The 17,018-nt window shown below is 45.3% G+C and overlaps 1 protein-coding gene across 6 annotated transcripts in view; it reads left to right on the top strand.

Annotated features, from left to right (window-relative positions):
• The window catches only part of NEDD4 (NEDD4 E3 ubiquitin protein ligase), a 2,630,465-nt gene that overhangs the window by 1,042,611 nt on the left and 1,570,836 nt on the right, over nt 1–17,018 (top strand). The gene's annotated exons all lie outside the window — the stretch shown is intronic.

The raw sequence follows: 17,018 nt of genomic DNA, 5'->3' as shown, positions 1-17,018 counted from the left end.
TATAAATAGTAGGAATGTCCTAATGCATACAGTGTGGAGGGCCAATCAAAATAAAATGGGAAAGGGAGACCCCTGTGAGCTGTGGTGGTGCGAAAAAGAAATCCTGCAAGGTCTCCACACTATGCGAGCATCACAAAAGCGAGCCTGCAGAGCGGCCCTTGCTGAGGTTTTTATACATCCTGCACTCAAATCTTTTCATTTTCATTTTATAAGAAGAGTACAGCTGGGTGACTGGGTTCCTGCAGGGCCGATTTACGAACTGTCCCGTTAGGAAATTACACAAATTAGGATTTGTTGTTACAGCGGGCTATCATTGATGCTCCCCGGTGGACCTGCATGAAAAAACGGGTGGGACTTCAACCTCCTTTTTATAGATTGCACTGTTTTTAACCTCCCGGGATGGGTAGGGTAGAGTAGGCAAGATTAGCCACATGAACCTGAAGCGGAGAGAAAGGGGGAGGATACAAGGAAGGACAGGAAACCGAAAGGTCTGAGTTGTTCAGTGAGGTCTGAGGAGTTGGAAGTGGCATACCAAGAGATCAGAAGGCGGTAGGACGCAATTTAGGGGGTAATGTAATTGGATTGTTAAATATAGTCTCGGTTTTAAGTACCGGTCAGAGGGGGATGAGGAGGTGGCAGACCAAGAGTTATTCAATTAAATGAGAGTTATTCTATTAAATTCTATTAAAGAGACCAGAAAGCCAGTGGCGGCTGGTGAATTTTTTAAGTGGAGGGGCGTAAATACTTCTCCTAGATATGCCATAGCGACCAAGCGTAGCGAGGGAGCCGGAACCCATCAAGGGGTTTTCGGGGGGGGGGGGGGGTTCTCCCACCAAGAAATATTTTAAAATAATGGCTTAAAATGGTGCATTTAAGAGAATACTTACAAACAATTGGGTAAAAACCCAAACTGTTGGTAATTTGTTATACTATTAAAAAAAACATGTACATGGCTGTTCACTATTTGGCACTATCCCCACGTAAGAACATACTCCAGTTGACTTTGCCATTTAAAAATGCATGCCACAGTATGACATGTCCAAAACGGCTGCACCAAAATGCCAGTCTAGCTACATAATAACCATTATCATGCTTGCTTTATCAAAGAGTCCCAATACAAACTGTAATACCATAATAAGAAATGACTAGACAGGTTAGTCTAGCTACAGAATAACACTTACCATGCATGCTTTTTCATTCAGGCCCAGTAATCAAAAATGCGATGCCTGCTCCCTGGTGCGCCAGTGCTTCACACTCATACATAATCACGTTCATTATGAAGGTGATTGTGTGATTGCGAGGTGCTGGGGTTCCAGGGTAGAGCCATGACATTTTTAACTGGATTATTGATGGCCAGTTATATACTGCCATGTCCTCCCCCTCAGTCCCCGAACGCCTCAAAGACACACAATCAATTGTGTGTGTGTGTGAGGTGTTTTGTGGACCAGGCATTGTATTTTTTCCTGCCCATCTTTCATAGATGACCCTTTATAAATGACATGCCTTCCCCCGCGGGCCTCCAGTTTCACATTGACAGATATTTGTGCGCATGTGAGGTGCTGGAACGCTTAGGGGGGGGGGGGTGTCAGGCACGATATTGCATGTGAGGCCTTAGGCATCACAGCGGACTGGGCTTCTTTCATTCTTTACTGGGCATACCCAGTAGATATTGCCATGCCTAAAACTTGAGCCGCAGTCTCTCTCTCTCTCTCTCTCTCTCTCTCTCTCTCTCTCTCTCTCTCTCTCTCACACACACACACACACACACCCCTCTCTCTCTAAACAAAGGCATTTTTAAAACACGATTATTGTACAGCCATCTTCCTCCTGTGAGAAACCTAATGGTATTCTCCCATTTATTCCAATCACCATACCCAGTAAGAAAATATAAAGGGGTGTACAAAATATCTGACAACTACCTGTCCCACAATGCCTCTGATACTGGGAGGAAAGTACCCAGGCTTGAGTCTCGAGATGCTCCCCTTTCTCCGATTCAAGCCAGAACCCGCTCCTCTTTAGTCAGGGTTCACTTAGCTTCATGTCCTATATCCCCCTCCCCAATCATTGGGACGAAGAAGAGTGAGCAAAGAGGAAGGAAGATTTACCTGTAGGGATGAACAGCTTCGTATGGAGAACAGCCATGTCACCTCAATGAAGTCAGTCAATTCATTTTAATCATCCACACCTGACGCACTTAACCATTATTTGTATTTATTATTCTTATATAGTGCTTTACAGTTAACAACATGAATACATAGAACATGATAACAGTAGAGGCAATTTACAAAATAGGAATCAAAACAGTATGAAGAACAATTAGCCTATGAGGTAAAAAGGAGGGGGAGGTGGAGGGGAAGGAAAATGAAGGAGAGAGAATGGTGAATAGTGTGAGGAAGCAAGAGGAGGGGAGGACGTATGAGAAAGGGGCAGGTAAAGAGAAGTATGAAGGTGGTACTTGAGTGAGGTGAGAGAAAGGGCAAGAGGCGATAAGTGTGTCAGGGTGGGGAATGGAGAAGGAGTGATTTCAAGGAGGCACGGAAGGAGGAATAGGTGGGAATGGAGCTGATAGAAAGAGGTAAGGAGTTCCAGTGTAGGGGCAAGGAGCTGAAAGGAGCCGAAACGAGATGAGACACATGGTGGTTGGGGAACAGAAAGTAGGAAGAGATCGGAGTGAGCGGGAGGGGTTGTAGAATGAAAGAGAGGAGAGGTATGGGGGCAAGGTCATGAATGGATTTAAAGAGAAGACAGAGGAAGTGAAAGTTATGTTGGGAATGGAAGGGAAGCCAGCCAAGGTAAGAGTGATTTGGAGATGGAATCTTGAGGAGAGGGAAGATAGAGGGTACGGATAGCAGAGTGGTAGAGGGATTTAAGGAGGGGCGAGATGGGAGGTACAGAGTCCGAAGAGGAGAGAAGAACAATAGAAGAGACAAGAGACGATTAGGGAGGATATTAAAAGTTTAGCAGCATGGAAGGTGCGAGAAGAGCGGACTTTACGAATATTGAAAAGGTGGTAGCGACATGCTTGGGAGGTGAGAGAAATGTGGTGGGTAAAGGAGAGGGAAAAGTCAGTGAATGCCTAGATTACGAGCATGGGAAAGATAGGAAGATTAGAAGGGGGAAAATGAATAGAAGGAGGGGGAAGGAGGAAGAAGCATGTTGGAGGGAAAGAATAAGACTCTAGTCTTTTCAGTGTTGAGAGAGAGATAGTGGGATGACATCCAGTTTTTAATGGCAGTGATGCAGGAAGAGTTGTAAGTCAGGGGTGAAGGAAGAGAAGGAGAGGAAAAGCTGGGTGTCATCTGCGTAAAAATGGTGAGAAATCCCGAAGGAAGAGATGATGGGGGAGAGTAGGGAGGTGTACAGAGAGAATAAGAAGGGTCCGAGAACAGAGCCTTGTGGAACACCGTAGGCCAAGGGGCGATTAGGGGAGGATATACTGCCCCAAGAGACAGTTAAAGAGCGGTGAGAGAGGTACGAGAGCCAGTTGAGGACAGAGCCCTTGAAACACAAGGAGGAAAGAGTATTGAGAAGTAAGGGGTGATCAACAGTGACGAAGGCAGCAGAGAGGTCGAGGAGGAAGAGGACTGAGGATTGCTTTGAGTAGCGAGCAGTGAGGATTGAGTTAAGAACGTAAGTGAGAACAGTCTCAGTGGAGTGGTTATTGTGGAAACCAGATTGAGAGTGGGGAAGGAGAGAAAGGTTAGTGACGAGAGCTGAGAATAGGCTAGGCGTTCAAGCATTTTAGAGAGAAAAGGAAGAAGTGAGGTTGGACTGACGTTGGATGCAAGAAGAGGATTAGCAGAAGGTTTTTTTCGGAATGGGGACGATAGCGGCGTGCTTGAAGGCAGATGGGAAGGTAGCAGAGGAGAGACAGATATTAAAGAAGGAGTTTAGGTAGGGAATGAGAAGAGGGTAAATCTTAGGAATAAGAATGGTGGGGAGGGGATCAGAAAGGGCATCGGTAGCATTGGATTTGGTCATGAGGAGAGAAACGTCGGAAGGAGTGATTGGAGAGAATTCAGACATGCAAGCTGAAGGGGAGTGGAAGGGGGGAGGGGAATAGGAAGGCTAGTAATGTTTTGGCGGAGAGAAGGAATTTTGGAAGAGAAGAACTCCGCGAAATCAGAAGGAGAGAGAGGAGACATAGTCGAGAGGTCAGGAGTGGGAGGGGAGAGAAGATGAGAAAGGATTTGAGATACGTCGAGGATGAGAGGCTTGGGACTGAAGGAGGTTAGAATAGGAGGAGTGTTAAGCCGAATTAAGGTAGGAATCATATAAAGAGTGAGAAGATGCTGTCAGAGATCCTAACCTTAAATCGGATAGGTGGAGGACTTTTATTGCTGAAGTTGACTTATATATGGCAAATTGCGCTAAAAGAGGGAAACTTGGACTAGAAACTACATGGTCTATTGGACAACAAAATTCTAACATCGACTATATTTTTTTTATTGCCTCTCTTTTTGAACATCTGTCACAATTTATAGTTCAATCAACCCTCTTTAGCGATCACTCCATACTGTTTTGTACGCTGATGATGAAGTCCAATGCGAAGACCTTGATAGACATTATTGGGGAAGTTGTGGTGGGTAATGAAAACAGGTTAGGATGGTTTGATCGGAATCTTTAAAAAGCCAGTAGCTGGTGTAAATGTTTGCTGCTTAAAGATATGACCAAGATGACTGCAGATGAGGTTGTTGATTGGATTGTGATAAGTATGCATAGGGGTGTCACAGTAGTAGTTTTATGGCGGTACGATAACCTTCTTGCCAAATGACGGTATATCATGGTTATCGCGGTATAGCAGGCGGAGTTAACTAATCTTAACAAATATTTTCTTAAAAAGGTCATAAATTGTCAGATTTATCACAAACTCAGGCACCCAGGGCCAGCATTGGGCTTTTCAACATACTTTCGACTGAAATGCCACCCCTTGCTTCCACCAAACAACACAAACACACGTGTGGAGAGGAGAGGGGGGGAACTCTGCTGCAACTGGCAAAGCAAACGTAATAGCTTTTGTTAAGTGGTTATTTAGGCTTTTAACTCCCCCACTGGCTACTGGTGAAGATGAACATATTGCCATCTTGATAATCTGCATGCCACAGATCAATGGAGGCTGATGCTAGTATGCGCTTGTACGCACATGCACTCTCTCTCTTCACGTTACAGCCTTTAGTTTACTTGCGGGCCAAAAAGTGTTCTGTAATCACGAACATGTTACCCTTTGCAGGGCAGCAGGGAGTACCGGCAGAGATGACTGAATTTCGCAGTGTGACTTATATGTAAATTCAATGATAGAACCAGGGAAATCCCCCATTGTCATATTTTTAGAAAACATTATCCATTATAAATATATAAACCCCAAAGCCGCCAACCCAAAGTAAATCATTTTCCTTCTTGGCACTGTATTTATTCTTCCTACTGATAACATATTGATTTTTTGTCAGGTACGTGTGGTTTACGGAATGGCATTAAAAACTGCTCCAACTGAAACTACTTGTACCCAAAAAAAATAACTTTTATTTTTTACATTGTCTTTTTGCATTTGAAGTTCTTTAACTTACCATTTAAGTCTGTGCTTTTTAGTGAATTTACGAATACGAAGGCAGGATTTTCCATCTGTAGCAAGGTAGCATTTTGAAACTTGTCTCTGTCTGAACATATTTAGCTGATCCTCCAGAAATCTAAGGCAGCTGCAGAATTGGTCTTTCATGGCGATCACTCGTTGATCGCCTTGAATGAAAGGGTGACTAGTGGAAGTGTTATAGAGCACATTTTTAGCCATGAGCTTGCTGCTCAGTCACAGGTCATCACTTAGAAAATCGGCCTCGACTTGCATTTTTTTGGAACCACATGGCATAATCATCATGACCCCTCGCTGCGACAAAAAGTTTGTTTTGATAACTCTTTATCCGATTAAAGGGAAAAAAGGCACTCATGTGCGGTCTGAAAGCCCATGTCATTGTGTTTCTTTTGTCAAAATGCCATAGCCAACACAGACTCACCGAAAGGTTGCATAGTGGTCTAATCACTATAGCTTGTTTACCATCTTCCTGGTGTATTATGAAGGTCTGATGTCGGGGTCACCACTGACCATGTAATCCTAAAGAGACAGTGTTCAGTGGACGCTGTTGATTTCTTTCTTGATTCTTGCAATACATGTTCATTTACCTTCCTAAAGATAGAGGCAACTTTTTTTTTTTTTTCAAAATGACAAAGTTAAAATATATAACGGCACAAATATGGCCTAGACCACCACCTCACCACAACCCCATCATTACCGTTTTCCCCAGGTCTGAGTGCATTAGGACCCTTGTGATGCGAGATCAGAGGGAGCAATGCTTTCATGGGTGGTGTCACAAATTGAGAATAGACCCAAGAAATATTTCACCCCCATTGCTCTGGACACTTCATATTGAAAGTAGAATCTGTCCTGCCTGCTTGAGCCTAGTGCCATATGCAGAAGGCAGGTGAAGGATCAAGCGAAGCAACAACTCTAGTGCCAATGTGCATATCTGTTAGGCAGAAACCTGTGCAGTTCCCTTAGGGAACACTGCAAAAGATTTAAGACTACAGGTGTTGGCAGTAAACCCACTTGGTAGCAGTCTGTACCACGCAGATTCACTTGGTAGCTGTGGCTGAGCAGTCAGACTTCCCTCAAGAAGAGTTAGGCAGTATACAGAGTATTCACAATAGGTCAAGAGAACACAGTAGAACAAGTAAACACTGACCAGGGCTTGGTGTAAAAGAGATATAATTATTTATTTAAAACCCATCTAGAAAAACACACAGGCACTAATAGTAGGCAATTCAAAAACACGGTCACTAAAAGATATACACTCCCTTAAAAGAATATTAGACAATTCTTAAGTAAAGCCCCACTTATTTTCAGACAGCGGTGAGCGCTTAACGTAGATGGCACTCTAATAATTTGTTTTAAAAAGGGAGAGAAGAGTAGAGAACAAGTTGAAACAGATCCCAACACTTTTTCAAGAACACAACAAGGAAGGAAGTCAAAGTAAAACCGTGACGTTAGAGTTCAAGAGGCCGGATCCACTTTTAGAGGATCCAAACGAAATGTGTACAGGGTCACACAGTTGCAGTGCACAAAAGTCTTGGAAAGGTTCAAAAAGGAGTTGGACCAAAGAAAGGGACCAGTTAGAGAGTCATGGCGGCCAGCCCAGTCCAGAAGGTTAAGGGGTTATTATTGCCTTGTAGAAATCTTTAGAAAGGGAGGCCGGGCGGACACAGTACCTTAAAGTGGTGAGAACGCTCCAGCGGGGGCAGTTGTTCCTGGCAGCGGGTGCAAGTCGGTGCTTCGTCTGGGGGAAGAGAGGATCTCGTCGTGGAGGAAGACAGGAGTTCGTTGCACTGCCACTGCACTGTGGAGAAGCCCGCCAAAAAGTGGAACAAAGGGCTCGACTTGGGTTGGAGTCACAGAAGAGAACACAAACGCCATTTTAGAATCGAGTCTTGGCAAAAAATGCCAACCGGAGAATTAATATTAATTAAATAAACTGGCGGTATGTTCGAGGCTATGAGAAATAAATAATTAAAGTTGGTAGCCTCGAACAATGGGAAAATCCCATAGGAAAATATTTGCGGTCGAATATAAAAAGTAGTTTCCATCTGCCACCAGCCAACACTCGATCAGGGGGGACGGAGACGTGCCCCCTCGACTAACAGACCCCGGGGCAATCGAATTGCCCCGACCAGTACGTCCACAATATGATGGTTTGTACTGGTTTCTTTTAATAATTTGGGACTAGTAAAGCCAATGGTGACTTTACATGCCCTGGGAGACAGTAGTCAGTCCCAGGGTATGGAGTCTATGGTGGGGTGTCACTATGACACCCCTGTGTTACGGCACGGAGGGTGCTGTGTAACACATATAGGAAAAACACATGAGACCCTATGGAGGGAAAGGACCCCATAGCCCATAAAACACATTACCAGTCAAAGAAATACCATAAATCATGTCCAAGAGTGGGAGAAAGAGTCTCACTCTTGGCAGGAGGAAAAAAACAAACTCCAGAAATCCAGCAAAGTTGCTGGGGGACTCACTAGGTTAGGAAATTCAGCCTAAAGAGAGAATTCTCCCTAACAGCCCCCAACATTGCCTGGCTCATTGAGCATTTATTTATTTATTATTTGCATTTGTATAGCGCACATCTGCCCAGGGGCATCGTGGCACTGAAGGTAGGCTTGCTTAGTACATAGCATACATGTTGCAGAAGTTACAGTTACATCGTAGACCGTTTTACTTGCAGGTACACTAGGTACAGCATTTTGTGAGGTTTATTCCTAGGTAAATACAGTTATGGTAGTAAGTAGTGAGGGAGCGAGGGGAGAGTAGGGTGGGTTAGTTGAAAAGAGTGGTTTTGAGTAGTTTGCGTAATGCATGGTAGGAGGTTTCATTCCTTAGTGCAGTGGGGTGTGCGTTCCAGTTTTTGGGTACTAGGTGTTGGAAGCTGGATCCTCCAGCTTTTGTACGTGGGTACAAATGTCTGATTGGTCATGTGTGACCTAGTGGGTCTGGTGGATGTAGTGTGGGTGATCCTTTCGGAGAGGTAGGGGGGAGAATCAGAGGAGAGGCATCTGTGGGTGATAGCCATGATTTGAAGAGGATACGTTATTTTATCGGTAACCAATGGGCCTCCTTTCTAGCTTGGGAAATGTGTTCCCTTTTGGAGATACTTGGGGCTGCCCTGTGCTTTGTTTTGAGTGACTTGCATTTTTTTTAGGTTTTTAGTAGATGTGCCCGGGTAGAGGGCATTGCAGTAGTCCAATTTGGTACCTACTGTGGCTCTGGCTATTGAGAGGCAGTTTTTTGTGCAGAGGAAGGGTTTCACAGCATTGATTACCTTGGTGGTAAGCGCAGCGCAGGAGGCTATGGCATTAACTTGCCTTGTCATGGACAGTGTGGAGTCAAGGTATACTCCTAGGGTTTTCACTGCTGAGGAATCAGTGATGGTGGAGTTATCGATATTGAATGAGTTGTATTGCGGCGTGAGTTTGTTCAGTGTTTCTTTAGTGCCTACTAGGAGGATCTCGGTTTTGTCTCCATTTAGTCAGAGGCCGTTGGCTGCCATCCAAGTTTGGATGGCTGTGTAGATCTTAGTGCCACAACATCTTGATCATAGAGGCCTGAGTGAAGATGTTGTAAAGGGTGGGGCAGTGCAGGAACCTTGTGGGAATCCACAGTGGATTGTGGTGGGAGTGGCTCTTGCTGAGTCAGAGAAAACTTTTAGACGGCCCTCAAGGAAGGAGGTGACCCAGGCAATAGCTTCAGGAGAGAAGTGGGCTTCATTTTTAGGTTGCGCGCCTAGAATGTCATGGTTGACTTGGTCAAAGGCCGCGTATAGATCTAGTAAGAGCAGAAGTGCTGGCTTGCCTTTGTCCATAATATCGTTGAGCTGAATCTTTAGTTCTAGTAGAGCTGATTCAGTCCTGTGTCCAGGGCAAAAGCCGGATTGTCTTTTCCCTAAGATACGGTTTTCTTCCAAGTATTGCTGGATTTGCATGTAGGAAACCTTGTCCAGAATCTTGAGCAAGAAGGAAACGGTAGTGATAGGTCTATAGTTGTTTGCGTTTTCAGGATCTAGCGTAGGTTTTTTGAGAAGTGGGCGAACCCAGACTTCTTTTAGGCTGTCTGGGACTGAGTTGGAGTTGAAAGAAGCTTTAATGAAGGTTTTGAGGAACTGAGCAAGTGTTTCCACTGAGTCTTTGACTAGTTTAGCAGGCATCTCCTTTACAGTTGGAGGGTTTGATTTTATTAACAATATCAATAACCTCTGTTTCAAAGATTTCTCTAAATTTGAAAGGTGTAATGGGGTTTTTCAGTTTGCTCTCAGACACTGTTTTCAGTATGAGATGCTGATGTGATGTGCTGAGTGAGGTTTTTGCGGTGGGCTAGGTTTTTTTTTTTTGAAGGAGTTCAATTTTGTTAATGAGGGCGGATTGTATGGTGTTGCACCATGCTTGATCCTTCACAATCTCTTGAGACTTAGCAGCGGGTGTGGATAATTCTTTGAAGATGGCAAAGAGCTCTTTTGATTCTGAACTAGCATTGGAGATTCTGTCATTGTAGGATGCGGATTTAGCTGCGTTGTCTTTTTGTAGCCATTATTTTATACACGGATAAAGAGGGTGCGCTGGGAGAACTTTGCCATAATTTCAGGGCTTTGCGTTTTTTGGTTCGTAGTTTTTAGGCCTGCTGAGAACCAGGTTTTGGAGTGTTTGGTATTTTTAGATTTTTTTCTTTTGGAGGGGGGCGATGATGTCTATGGCAGAACTAATGGTGGATTTGTATAGGTCTGCCAGTGCTGCTGGGTCTAGGGTGGCAGGGGGATTGGTATAGAGGGTGTCTGGATAGGGAGCAATCCTTTCCTTAGTGAGATCCTTGGTGCTTCTAGCCATAGCTGGAGGTGTTGTACTGGGTTTTATAGCTGAGTTAGTGGAGGTGGGGATGAGGAAGTGAATAAGGGAGTGGTCTGACCAAGGGGTTGGTGTTATGGAGCTAATGTCGATGCCACAGTTGTGGTCAGCTATCCAGTCAAGTGTACGTCCTTTGCAGTGAGTGGGAGAGTGTATTTTCTGCTGGAAGCCCAATTCCTGAAGTAATTGTGCTAATGCTGTGGAGTGTCTATCTTTCTGGTCATAGAGTCCCAGGTTCAGGTCTCCTAGAAGGATAGTTTTGGTAGTTGTTTTTAGGTTGCCAGTTAGTTGGTGGGTGAGGTTATCCTGGAAGTCAGCCATGGGGCCTGGTGGACGGTAGATTAGGTTGATTGTGATGGTGGTGTTATGGGAGAGTGAGACCTTGGCGGTGAGGGAGTGAATGTTCTCTCCGAGTTCGGAAGGGAGTTGCCTTATATGTAGGTGATCCTTGACTGAGGGCTACTCCCCATCATGTAGTTAATGTTCTATATTCTCTAAGGATGGAGTATCCTGGTGGAATGGCTAGGGAGATGACCGGGCCAGCTGCGTGGTGGAGCAAGGTTTCAGTGATAGCGAAGATGTGAAGGTTGAGGTTGGTTAGGAGGTCATGGATTTCAGTGGTATGGGCAGGAAGGGATGTGGCGTTAATCAGTGCACATCATAGTGATGGAGGCAGATTTTGCTTTGGGTGTGGGGTGGCTGGTTCGATTAGTAGTCAATTGAGGGCAGTTTGTGGCTTGTTGGTTTTCATAGTTGGCTTGTGCTGATTTTGGTGAGTGCCTGGAGCGTAGGCCTAGTGTTTGGTTTCTTGAGCTTGTGGTTCTGGGGCGTGTGGTGAGCGTAAGGGGTTTATGTTTGATGTGTTTGATGGAGAACGATGGAAGGAACGGAGTAGGAGGGATGAGTGCCGAGGGTGGTGGTGCAATGATAGTCATGAGGGGTGCGGTGCAGGGGGGCTAGGAATCGGATAGTGACAACAATCTGAGTTGGCAGCAGTTAGTATAGGCACAGGGCAACAGTCAATTATCTGCAGTAGTCTTACCGTTATGTGCAAAAATGTGTTAACGGTGGCAAGCATTTCTAAGCAAGGGAAAGGGGCAGCAATCAGATTATCAGTATAGGCACAAAATGCGTTGACTATAGCAAACACTTCTAGGCAGGAGACACGGGCAGCAACCAACCTATCAGTAGCATTCAGTTTAGGTGTGGGTGCAGCACTACATGGCTGTGGTCATGGGGTAACAGTAACAATAACAACCTGTAGGCATGGATTTATTGAACGGTAGATATTACAGTCAGTGCAGAGGGTGACGAAGCACAGCGGTATAGGATTGATGGGGGATCAGTTATATGTAGAGCTGAAGTACATTTTAGCAAATGCTTTGGGCATGTATCGTTGCGGGCGGAAGCAGGATGGGGCAGCAGGGTTTATTGCAGGATTTGAGGTCACGGTATGCAGAGTACAGATTGTTCAGAATGCTGGCAGTAATACGTAAGGTGTAGTAGCCTTAGACAATGAGACGGCAATGAGAATTCGGATGGCACGGGTAGCCAGATTATCATGGTCTTACCAGTTTGATAGCTGGTCGATTGGCAGTGATTATAGGTGGCGGGGTCATCTGGTTCTGCGCTAGTTGTGGACGGGCATAGTGGCTGGCCCTGGGCGCTGGGCTCGTGACAGGCTCAGGACAGGAGCCTTCTACTCTGGCCTTCTACGAGGGCCGGCTTCGCCTGTCAGTCGCCTCGTATTGGTAGAAAAGGCACTACACGGCCCAATCAACAGTGCAGATGCAGGTAGGTGTCGGTGGAGGCCAAAAAGCCGTCGGCCATCTTGGAAGTTCTTCAGATGCACTCAGTTCCAGCGCCGATGTAGTGAGATCACTTGCATCAGAGCAAGAATGTCGGAGGATCGAACTTCGTTTGCAATATTTTGAGTTGCATATAAATATGCAAGGTATATGGGCAGAAATTAGCGAGAGCACTATGGCTGCAGCGACTCTGCACGCCTCATAGGCTTACCTCTCTGCAGCTGTGGGGAGACTGGAAGGACGCTCCAATGGTGGGGGTATGCTGGAGCTCCTGCTCCGCACGGCGGCGTGTGGTGGAAGTGTGCGCAGCAAAGCAGAATTGGGAGCGCTCAGTGTTTCATTTGGCTGGCTCCTCGGCTCCTTCATAATTGGCAACGGGGCGGATGGCCATAGACCACTATTAACCACTGCCACATGTGTACATTGATGATTTGGTAGAAGTCCTATGCTAAAGTGTAATTTCAATTGTTGCAACAATTGAAATCACACATTAGCATAACTAAATGTCCTGTGAGTCGTTTTGCAGCAGTAGGAACTGCATGTGATCCCAACCCCCCCTCATGATGTTGTGGTAGACCTTGGATTGAGGGGGTGCGTTGGGATTACATGCAGAGGCACTGGATATCCCTAAATCATAGATACAGTTCAGCCCTGGCTGGGTCTTTGACTTTGCTGGCCCACAGGATGCACTCCTGATCAACTGCCAGCTGACTGTGAGCTCCTGTACACCACACACAGTTTGCAAGGGGAATCTGTCAGACTCTGCAACAATGATTCCTCTGATAAAATGTGAGTTACTTCACCATTGTGAAGATAAACTGTCAGACTGATTGCCACAGCAAACAAAACCATGTTTAAATTTGTAGGTTCAAATTCAAAATACCCTATTTAAAATAGGAGTAGTTTGATTTTGAAACTATAAAACTAAACATGGTGCTATTTGCTAAGGCTGTTTCACTCCAAAAAGGTGCAGTCATACATAGACTTATTTTCTTTTAGCAATCAAAACATATCCTGCATTGCGAAGTTACCATGTTTACTAAGATTTCTGCCTCATCTTCAGACATCGTAAGAAACCTGCAAATCTTCAAACCTCATACTGCAGCAACAAACTGCGAAGACGCGAGATGAGAAATAAAATATATCTTTTTTTTGATTCAGCTGAAATTGTATCAACTTTACAATATACAGAAATAAAATAAGATTCCATTTTAAATACAAATGCAGTGCAAACTCTTTTTTCATATAAAAGGAAAAAGTATGTACCACAGTGTAACGCACATTCCTGAGTACAAGACAAAAGGATTTGGATGAATCCAGTCGAAAATCTCGTCATGAGTCGAGGAGGTCGAGATCAAAGCGTTGCTCGCGGAAATCCTTCTAGTCTTTGACTAAAAAGTCAAAAAAGCAACATCTCGGGTCTTCTTCCTCCTCGTCGTCCTCTCAGAGGTGAGTAACTTATCCATCAAAGCACGATTTCCCCAGAAAAATGGGAGGCCTTTAGGTCTTCGATGCCTAAAATATTCGAGAAAGCGGCCCAGACCCCCTCAAGGTTGCCGATTGGTGATCATGCCTCGACCCACTCTAAAAGTGTCAGAGGAAAATCAAGATCTAAACACGCGAGAGTTGAAAAGGAGTCGAGAGTTTCTTCTAGGGAAAGTTCCCTGACGCCTCGTACTAAGTCAAAAGTGCATAAACCGGGGTTAGCGGAATCGACGTTGAAGTCCAAGCCAAAACTCGACTTGGCACAGTCGACGACCATAGCGTCGAAACGCCAACGCAAATGGCGTCGCCACCTTTGGCTATATCGAAGCCTTCTTCGTCAGCATCATAGACTCCTTCAACATCGTCGAAGCCAGCGTCGTCTTTATCAACGCCTTTGACGCCTTTATCGAAGCCTTCTTTGATTCCAAGACACAAGTCGACGCCATTGTCCATACCTAGGTCGATTTCCACCTTCTTTACCTGAAAAAGCTTTCCATCCTCAACCTAGACAGGAATTTTTCACATCCATGTCATCTATTTTTGAAGAATACTCCTCTGAAGACGATGTCATTTCAGCTGGAGTTAGGTTTGGAACCAGAGAGGTCCCTGAAGAGCTAGTGGACCCAAATTCTAAAATAACAGATCTTTATGACTGTCTCCAAAATGCCAGTGGCTTACACACTTCACCTGAAGTGAATTTTGAAAGACCAGACCCGGCAGATCATGCTGATACTAGTTATAGGAATCTTATGGGAAGGGTCATTGATATTATGGGTTGGAAGGCAACTTCCCCAGATTTCGACCATTATGACATGACGGACATCCTGAGTGAAGGTCCTTTAAAAGATCCTGTTCTTCCATTCCATAAGGCACTGCAAAAAAGGGTGATGGTAAATTGAAATACTGCTGATTCTATTTCAGCAGTAAACAAGAAACCTGTACCAAAATATAGGACATATTTATCAGATCAAGAATATTTAACTAAACATCCCTCCCCTGAAAGTCTAGTGGTTCAAGCTGCAGCCTCCACTAGGCAATCAGCTTTCCCATGAATACCAACAGACAGGGATGATAAAAAAAAGTTGATGCTTGGGCCCGGAAAGTTTTTTCTTCGGGCAGCATGGCCCTTAAATCGACTAATGTCACTTGGACATTAGCAAGATTTACATATACCCTGTGGGACTGCATGTCATCAGCGGCTGAACCCATCCCGGAAGGTGAGGAACGGGATGGTCTCCTGGCTATAGTAAAAGATGGTAAAGAAGCTATGGAGGAATATCTTCAGTCAGGACTGGACACTGCAGATAGTGTAAGCAGGTCCATGACATCTAGTACGGTCCTACGCAGGTTTGCATGGCTAAGGAAATTTGGCTTTGCACCTGATGTGCAATCTAGATTACTTAATATGCCCTTTGACGGCTTGAGGTTGTTTAGCAGCAAGGCGGACGGGAGCTTAGAGAAGCTGCAGATCTCAAAAGCAGCAGCAAAATCACTTAGTGCCGCTATAAGGCAACCTCAACAACACTCTTATGCAGGCTCATCTTCCTGGAAGAGTCGCCCTTTTCGCTTCTATTCTTCTTTTGGAAAAGGGAGCGGGCAGGCCAGTCAGAGAGGTCAACAGAGAAAACGCTTTCGTGGTGGAAAAGGGAGAGGTGCTAGATCAGCCACAGCAGTGGCTAATACCGCCTCAGCCACTGCTGCAGCCGCTGCAAAGCCACTTTGAGGTCTTCACCCACAAGACCCTAGTGGGAGGCAGAATCACTCGGTATCTGGACGAATTGCGGGGCATTACGTCAGATGCCTGGGCACTATAGATAGTGACCTATGGTTACCGTCTTCCTTTTCATCAAAGACCTCAAGATCATACACCGGGAGCCAACTCTGTAAAAATTCCAGACCCGCTCCTTGTGCAGGAGATTTTAACCCTGATTTAAAAATTTTAAAAAAAGGTGCAATAGAACATGTACCTGTAGCGGAAAGGAACAAGGGTTGGTACTCCGCTTATTTTCTCACCCCCAAAAAGGACGGAGGATTGAGACCCATCTTGGACTTAAAAAATTTGAAAAAATTCCTCAGGAAAGACAAGTTCAATTTGTTGACCCTTTCTCAGACACTTCAGGCTCTTCAGCTTCAGGATTGGCTGATTTCATTGGATCTTCAGGATGCTTACTTTAATGTGCCAATCTATCTCAAGAACAGGAAGTACCTAAGGTTCGCAATTGGTGGTGCTCATTATCAGTTTCGGGGTCTACCATTTGGGCTGTCCTCTGCCCTGAGGGTTTTCACCAAACTGATGGCAATGGTGGCAGCCAGTATCAGAAGAAGGGAGATTCATGTCTACCCTTATCTGGGTGATTGGCTAATGAGGGCAAGTTCACCTGAACGAGCCCAGGACCATCTGGCCTTGACTTGCCACTTCTTACACAGTCTGGGCTTCTCCCTCAATTACAAGAAGTCACAAATAGTTCAAGCCAAAAACTCCAATTCATCTGAGCAATCCTGGACACTTCATCGGGGAAATCCTTGCCTCCTGAGGAGAGAGCTCACCACATTCTGCAGATGGTAATGAAGTTTCAAAATGCCCAACATCTACCAGCATTCGACTTTCTAAGGTTGCTAGGCCTCATGGCATCCTGCATTTTTCTGGTGCCAGAGTCCAGATTGAGGATGAGATCCCTTCAATGGGCCATCAGGACTCAATGGTCCCAGTTTTCGGGGGCGATGTCTGATCTTCTGCAAGTCTCGACCAAAGTGACTCAAGATCTCCTATGGTCGGGTAACCTTTTTGGCAACCATGGTCGAAGATAATGGTAGTGACGGACACCTCACTCACGGGGTGGAGAGCCCACTCCAACGATCTGACAATCAGCGGTCTTTGGTCTCCATCGAAGTCCAAACTACACATCAACCTTTTGGAGCTGGGGCAATCAGACTAGCGCTGAAGGCTTTTATGCCCTCTATACAGGGAAAGAATGTCCTGATAATGACGGACAACACAGTGGCCATGTACTACCTCAACGAAAGAGGAGGCGTAGTATCACTCCCACTGTGCAGAGAGGCAATGCAGTACTGGTTCTGGGCAATGCAAGAAGGAATCTCTCTATCAGCAGTTCACCTAGCCGGAGAGCTGAACACGACGGCGGATGCTCTGAGCAGGCACAGTACAGTCTCCCACGAATGGGAACTAGCCAGCAACAAAATCCCTATATCAGTGTCGTTGGAACAAGTTCAGTAACTGGTGCAGGGATAATAATGTGGATCCATTCCTTTGTAAATACTCCAACAGTA

This window comes from Ambystoma mexicanum, chromosome 11 (genome assembly GCF_040938575.1).
Source record: "Ambystoma mexicanum isolate Mex_15411 chromosome 11, UKY_AmexF1_1, whole genome shotgun sequence".
NCBI lineage: Eukaryota > Metazoa > Chordata > Amphibia > Caudata > Ambystomatidae > Ambystoma > Ambystoma mexicanum.
Note: the sequence above shows the minus strand (reverse complement) of the source record. Positions and strands in the feature narration are given on the sequence as shown.